This window comes from Talpa occidentalis, unplaced genomic scaffold (genome assembly GCF_014898055.3).
Source record: "Talpa occidentalis isolate TD23 unplaced genomic scaffold, MPIMG_talOcc4v2.1 talOcc4.16, whole genome shotgun sequence".
NCBI classification, from domain to species: Eukaryota; Metazoa; Chordata; class Mammalia; order Eulipotyphla; family Talpidae; genus Talpa; species Talpa occidentalis.
In genome coordinates this window covers 15,982,175-15,989,554 of record NW_023601653.1, presented here as the reverse complement: position 1 = coordinate 15,989,554, position 7,380 = coordinate 15,982,175, and the positions used below count along the sequence as shown (strand labels likewise).

Genomic DNA, 7,380 nt, shown 5'->3' with positions numbered 1-7,380 from the left:
AATAAGAATAAGCTATTGTATTAGGGTTGGGGAAAATATTAGGGGGACATATAAATGCAGAGAGGCTGTATTTTAACAACAACTGAAAAGAGCTTCAGTGGGCAAAGGATGAATTACAAAGCAATGGAATGCTATTTGTAGTCCAGCACTAAAGGGGCATGAAAAAAGGGAGAAGATAAGGGAAATTCGGGAAGAAAAAGATGGGGGAAATAGTAACAGTGGATAGAGAGGGAAGGACCGAAGAAAGTGAAAAATAATGAGCAAGTGCAGCAAAAAACAAGTCTATCACTAAACCAAGGCAAGATGGGAAATTAGAATTAGATGAATATTAAGTTTGGGTTTTAGTTATTTTTTTAATGTTCTTAGTGGTCTAGAAATATTCATTTAATGTTTCAGCAGTCTAGAAATACTCATTTAAAAGATAGACAGAAAGTCATTATTATCTGAAATGAAACAGAAAGAATGAATAGGCTCTTCTTCTACCTGCTGCAGAGTGTTCACGGCATTTGTCTCCCAGGCAAATGTCTCCTGAATATGTATGACAGAGCCTTTCTGACAAAGAATACAGAGAGATGTATTACCTGAAATATGGGAGAAACACTAGCATGCATGGAACCCCAAGGCCCTCAGATGCAGGTGATATGGAAAGAATACTGTCTCTGAGGCGGCAAATTTTGCTATGCCTTTAAAAAGCCTTGGGCAAAATGTAGATATTACAAGAACCAGACACTATCATTCTACAGGTGAAGCGATCCATGATCTGATAGGCAGAATGGTGCTGCCATCGAAGATTAAACTTCACGAACTCCAAGGGCATCAAGTTTGAGCTCATGCTTTGCTTAATCTTCAAATGCTTCCCTGAGGGATATTTTTATAAATTCCCTGTCAAAAAAAGAATTTAGGGCCAAGGGTATGTTGTCTATTGCATCTCCACGGAATAAGCTTTCATTATCTTAGGCCCTCAAGTGGTCCATCAGGAAAACATCAGCAATAACTAGTACATTAGTTAGGTTTTACAGAGAAACAGAATCAATAAGATGTATGTGTATACAGAGCGATTCAGTTTAGGTTATCAAACTGGCTTAGGTGACTATGGAGACTTAGCAAGTTCAAAATAGGCAGGATGGGCTGACAAGCTGGAGACTCAGGAAGAGCAGATGTGACAGCTGAAGTCTGAAGACCACCTGGCAGTAGAATTCCCTCTTGCCAGGAGGTCAGTCTTATGTTCTATTCAGACCCCCAGTTGATTTGATGAGGACCATCTGTATTATGAAGGTCAATCTGCTTTGCTCAACATCCACCAATTAAAATGTAAGTCTCACTCCCAAACACTTTAGCAGAACCATCCAGAATATTGTTTTAGCAAATAGACTCTATGGCTCAGGCAAGTTAATACATAAAATTAACCATCACACTAGGCTAGTGAGATTTTTATCTTTATTGATATTTATACTATCTGAATTTCTTTATTTAAACTTTAAAAGGTATGTATACACATGTGCCATTACAATATCCCCAAAGGAAAGAGAAATATTGGCTGACAGTACTATAATTTGACTTTTTTTTTTAATCACTGTGTCTGGGAAGTCCAAGACTGAATGTGGATTCTGTTTTAGCAACAGAGTCTAGTGGCTTTGGATGATGGTATCGTTGGAAAATACTTATAAATAAGCAAACATAGAGATGCGAATTTTCATTTTAAAGGAAGAATCTTTAGGTGTACATAATAATGGAGAGCTGTAAAATTCACAAGATATTTCAAAGAATGGGACTTGAGTCTCCAATTAAAAAAAAATAAGACACTACTGTCATTTTTTGGAATAATGATAATAATGGATAACATTGTTTCAAATGCTTTATTTGCATAATCCTCAGAACAATTATTCTGAACCTCCAAATAAGGACACAAAGTGTAGAATGGCTAAGTAATCTGCCCAAGGTCAAGAAGCCCACAAGTGCTAGGAAGTCCCTGGGAAAAGAAGAACTTTGCCATCAAGTATATTGCTCTTGAACCCAGTGTCCAATTCCTCCTGACAACATCCCTGCCTTTGGGTGAGGGACTTCAGGTATCTTCCTTCTGAGCCTTTCCATGTCACTGCCTAGATGTTCAAGGATCTGGTAGTCTCAGAGAAGCTGGAATTTTTATATGGCAGCTGGCTTTCCTGAGAACTAAAGATCTTAAGGCTAAATTTCAGAACTGGTGCAAAGTCACCTCCTTGGAATTCTGTTAGTTAAACTGATAACAGAACTTGCCCAGATTCATAGGAGGAAATCACACAAGCAAATAAGTTCTGCATGATGTATTTCAGGCCACCAAGATTAAAGCCTACCATGCACACACACAATTTGTACAATAATTTCAAGAGGGATGTATACCCCACAAATCCATTTAGGAAACCTAAGGAGTAGATGGCCTTCAAGTTAAGGATCAAGCAAGGGGACACTTTTACCCAAATAGTCTAGTGTAGAGAAGAGAGGAGACAGTTCTCGATATAAGGGGAATTTACACATGCGCAGTGCATTGATGGAGGTTTGTTGTATGTTTCAGGGGACAGTGAGCGATCAGTTAACTAAAAATCTTGAAATGAAGGTTGAAATCAGATTATAGAATATTTTCAAGGCAGCCTGTGGAGCCTGAACTTCATTCACTAGACATTAGGGAACCATTGCACATGGCTTTTTAAACCAGGCATAATGAGCACACATACTGAAATAATTCAGGAGAATTATAAGAATTAAGAAATAAGGAGGATGCTGTAGAGGGAATTATGGTAAGGAGCTTTATGAGTTTGTGGGGTTTTGAATCAGAAGTCAGTATTAAAGTCAGGACTAACAAAATCACCCTATTGAAGAATGTAGGCATAAAAATTTACTGTAGAAAAGGGTTTTGTAGTACATGATATAGCAAATATATAACAATATAGAGAGCATTATATATTGAGTTTTCTTTTGTATGACTGGATTAACAAAGAGCTTAGTTCATCTGTATGGCTTCAATTGATATGAAAAAAAAATCAAACTGTACATTTGAAAATTCTTTTCTACCCAGAGTTAATAGTGTTCTAGGGTGTTGCAGTAAAGGGTAATGCATGTAAGATTAAGACATACTAATTTGGGTCCATAAGAATAAAAAGGACACCTGTGTGAATAGAGCAAACTTTGAATGTTAGCCAGTTACTTTTCACTAAGGAGGAATGTTAAGCCCCCAGTAAAAATTCAAAAGGGCATAAAACCATGAGTAGTTGTTCAATTTCTACTTGTCAGTCCATGAAATTGAGAAGACCGCCTCACTTTGACCCTAAAATGATACTCGCAATAGTATTACAGGATATAAAAAAGGGTTTCAGTGGGAGGGCAGACATGTTCATGTTTATTTCAAGGGTAAAACTTCTTTTGCAAACTTGAATCTGCTGCTTTATGAAGCCATCTTTGTTGGTCTTCTTATCATCAAGCTTTTGATTCTGTACTTAAGAGTCTTTGCCAGGTGATGGGGATGGATTTGTGCTGAAGCTGTTCATGTTTACATTGGAGCTTTATAAGGTTTACTGGCCAATATTTGAGGGATTGGACAGGATGGAGTTGAGAGTTGAGAGTGTCATCCAGGGATGTGGAGTTGCTCAGTCAGTAGTGCCACAGGGGTTTCTCAATGTGAGTAATTCTTGAACTATAAAAAAAAAAAAGAAAAGAAAAAAAGAGTATTTGTATGTCACATACAAAAATTTTCATTTAATTGTTAAGGGATATTTTGGAATAGGGAATTGTGTGTGTGTAGGGGGGTGAGGTTATCTTTCTTTTTTGAACTTTATTAAGGAATAACTGCCAAATGTAATCGTATACATTTATAGTGTGTAAGGCATGATAATTGGATAAACTGATATATTTAGAATGATTTGCAAGATCAAGATAACTGGAAATTTGTACCCTCTGTCAGGAGCTACTGCTTTATACTCTTTGCTTCTTCGTACTGGGCTCTTGCCTGTTGAGCTAATCAGCCATGGCTCCTGCTTTTGTGAGTGCCAAGTTACCTGGGATAAACTAGCCTCAGGCTCCTATCAGGAGGTAGAGGATGGCTGTAATAAATGCTGTGTCTTTGGTATCAAATTGTTGGCATGGAAAATGCAGACACCACTGGAATAATGTCTTAGGGGGCTTTCAGCTTTGTGCTCGCCTAACATGAGGTCCCTGTGGTGGAGGCCAGGCAAACATCAACCTGAGAAATTCAGTGACAACACTTGACCTAAGAAAGAAAGAAAACAAAGAAAAGCACAGCTTTCTGATTTTCACTCCATGCACCCTCGTGTTGGTGGGTTGTATGTTTTGTCCTCTTGCACTTGATTCAGGGAGCTCCATCCTCCTTTTCCGAGCAGCACAGCATTATCACGTCTGGATCTCTATCCTCTCCTCGGCTATTTATAATTATCACTTCCTTGTTGCAACGCATAGCTTCTGGCCCTCAATCTGCTAATGGCGCTTTTAAGCTCTAATTCCATTTTGGCTGTTCTGTGCTGAGTCTGGCCTTTCACCTCTCAAATCTGTGTTTTCAACACAATATCCACCAGCTAGCATTTTAATCAACCCATCTCTCACTTTCTCTCTCGATCCTCACATCTCTCCCCTTATAATCCTATCTCATCTCTTTTTCTAACTTTCAACAACCTAAATACAGCCTCTCAGCCAAAAGTCACATTCAATAACTTTATGTTTCCATTCTTTATATTAGAACACACTTTTTTTTTCTCACTTCAACAGCAGTAGCCTTTATGCTGACATAGCAAGAGCTTTGTTCTCAGTATCTAAGAGCTACAAATAAATGTGTGTCTGTCTATGTATATATGTAGCGTGAGGGGGAGAGAGAGAGGTTTTATATGTACTGAAATATGGACAAAGATAATGGTCTGTGCCGGATTCGAAAACTAGTTAGACAATCTGTCTTGACTTTGGTTGAAAACTTTTGGTCCTGAATTGCCCTCTTGGGGATTGAATCTATTCAAATTGATCTTTTCTATGAGTAGGCACATCATTTTAGAAATGTTTCTGTGAAGATGTGCTGTTTTCATGCTTAGGGAAGCACACCGCGTGCTGAGTGAGTCCGAAGGAAATGCCAAATTAATTCATTATTTCCGTGGCAATGTTCTTTTCCCAGGAAAGGACTGCTTTAATAAGGCAGGTGGCTGTGTGTGCCATGGTGTGCCTGCCTCTGTAGGAACCTTGGTAATCCTCTCCCCGGAAAAGCCAGCTCTGGTGTTTGCTATGTGAGGCTCTTGAATGTAATATTAGTTTACAATCCCACTCCTGGCCACATTATATAAACAGTGGGGGAAGAAATGACAATGGAAATTATGGCAGAGAACACTTTCCTTAAGCCTTTCAAAATGGACACGTTGTGCACGGCTGTGGGTCTGTTTTCAGCACCCTGCCTGAAGGAGTGAATGGCTTCTGTTTCCACTCCAAAACAGGCGACGGTGGGGCCACTTCAAACCATCAGCCCAACAATGTTATCCAGCCGCTGAGTCCCTGCTTCTGTCAGTAAGCCATCATTATTCCTCATGAGCCAACTGCAGGAGAGGGACACTGCGACAAATACACTATTATGTTGCATTTTAATGTGTGCCAATCAGCTTAATTCTGGCCCTGACATTCGTCTCAGGTACTGCCCTTTTCTGCCACAGATGCCTGCGTGCTTCCTTCAGTTGCAGTTCCCAAAGGCCCCCCGAGAGCATGGAGAGGCACCCCGAGAGGTCACCGACAAAGATATAAAAAGGAACTAAATTCGTGGGATGGTTGAGCTTTTGTGCATTAAGTTCCATGATCTATTTCAAAGTCCTGCTGATATAGGTGGTTGAGCAAGCTGCACATTTGAGATGAGATGCTGAGATGCCAATTCAGCCATAATGAACTTCTGCTGCCAGAGTTCACCCAAAGTCTATTGAGCCTTGAGGACTTGTAGGGCCTGTGGGACTTAATTTTTTCTCACTAGAGAATGGTGTGAAATATGGATGTGATGTTGGCTATCTTGGCGTTTAGCTTGGGTTTGGGGACCTGCAAGTTTCTGTATCTCAATCCAACATGGCTGCCACCTGGATGCTGTGGTGACTGGGTTGTAGGTCTGGGTCTCAGTGACCTGTCTTTCTAGCAGAGACAAGAGAGTCAGTGCTTGTACTAATGTTTCTATGCCACCACATCTATTGCACGGGGGGAGAGTTTGTCAGAATCAGTACCCATCACATTCTAAAGATCTGAATGTATAAAACAAAACTGAAAGAAACATATTTTGGTTAACTAATTAAACTACAACTGTTGTCACTTAGACAAATGGGCTTTTTTAAAACAATGACCTTGACTTTCTTAAATATGTTGACTTCCTTGAGCTTGTCCTAGGCAGCTTTATGTCAATAGTCTCTTAGCTCTCGCTCTGTTAGTGAATCTCTTTAGTCCATGGTTTCCAACTGCTGTGATGATATACAAGGAAAAGAGAAAAATATGAACAATGTGGTGAATTTTTCTTAAAGGTAGATTTATGAAATTTAAGTTCTGATTTTTTATTTTTTAGGTTGTGACTTTACTGCTTGAAGTCAAATTGTCCTTTCTCTATGAAAAGTCAGTGACAACACATAATTTTTCTTTTAATACCCTAACTTGAAATAATGAAGTTTACTGTCTGTGGTAGCATATTCGATTTGTCTATTCATCTAACTGCCTATTTTTAATACATTTCTCTGGTTCTTATAATCTAGAAATCTAGGAACTACTGTTTCACCAAATGCATAACAGATTCCTAGGATAAAGATTCAAAGCATCTGTGGGCATTTCCAACTGCTAAACAATAACAAATCAAACTAAAACAAAGAGCCAATTACCTAGTGATATGAGATGTAAACCTGTAAAAAAAAAATCACATTGTTTTTTGTTCTAATTACCTATGCTCTACTCACCTGCTACATGATCCCTTCAGTCCTCTTTCCTATCAAGTATCTAGCTGGTAGAATCTTACCAGTTAATGTATATCAAACATAGTTCTTATATGTGCACTGAAGTGCACATTTTAAAATGTGTGGCCTTTGGGCCTCCCCGGTGGCGCAGCAGTTGAGTGTTGGGTTGCGAAGCTGCCCGCAACCTCTGCAGCACCGGTTCGATTCCCGGCTGCTCCCCGGCCTCCGGAGGAGGGTCCCACATGGCACGCAGACTTCTTCTGTCGCCCGCTGCTCCCCTCAGCAGTGTACTTCGGTCCTTCTGCCCGCTCTGCTCCCCGCTCTGGCTCTGGTGAATTCTCTCACCCTCCCGCGCTTCTGACTGTACCCAGTGCTCGTGTAAATAAATAAATAAATCTTAAAATAAAAAAAATAAAATGTGCGGCCTTTGACAAAAACATCTGATGTAGAC

At 39.6% G+C, this 7,380-nt stretch overlaps 1 long non-coding RNA gene across 1 annotated transcript in view; it reads right to left on the bottom strand.

Annotated features, from left to right (window-relative positions):
* Positions 1 to 6,349: 6,349 nt before the first annotated feature.
* LOC119248262 (uncharacterized) overlaps positions 6,350 to 7,380 on the bottom strand; it is a 78,319-nt gene continuing 77,288 nt past the window's right edge. Inside the window, exon 5 of the long non-coding RNA XR_005125888.2 lies at positions 6,350 to 6,449. This is a non-coding gene — a long non-coding RNA (uncharacterized LOC119248262). The remainder of the gene's footprint in view (positions 6,450 to 7,380) is intronic.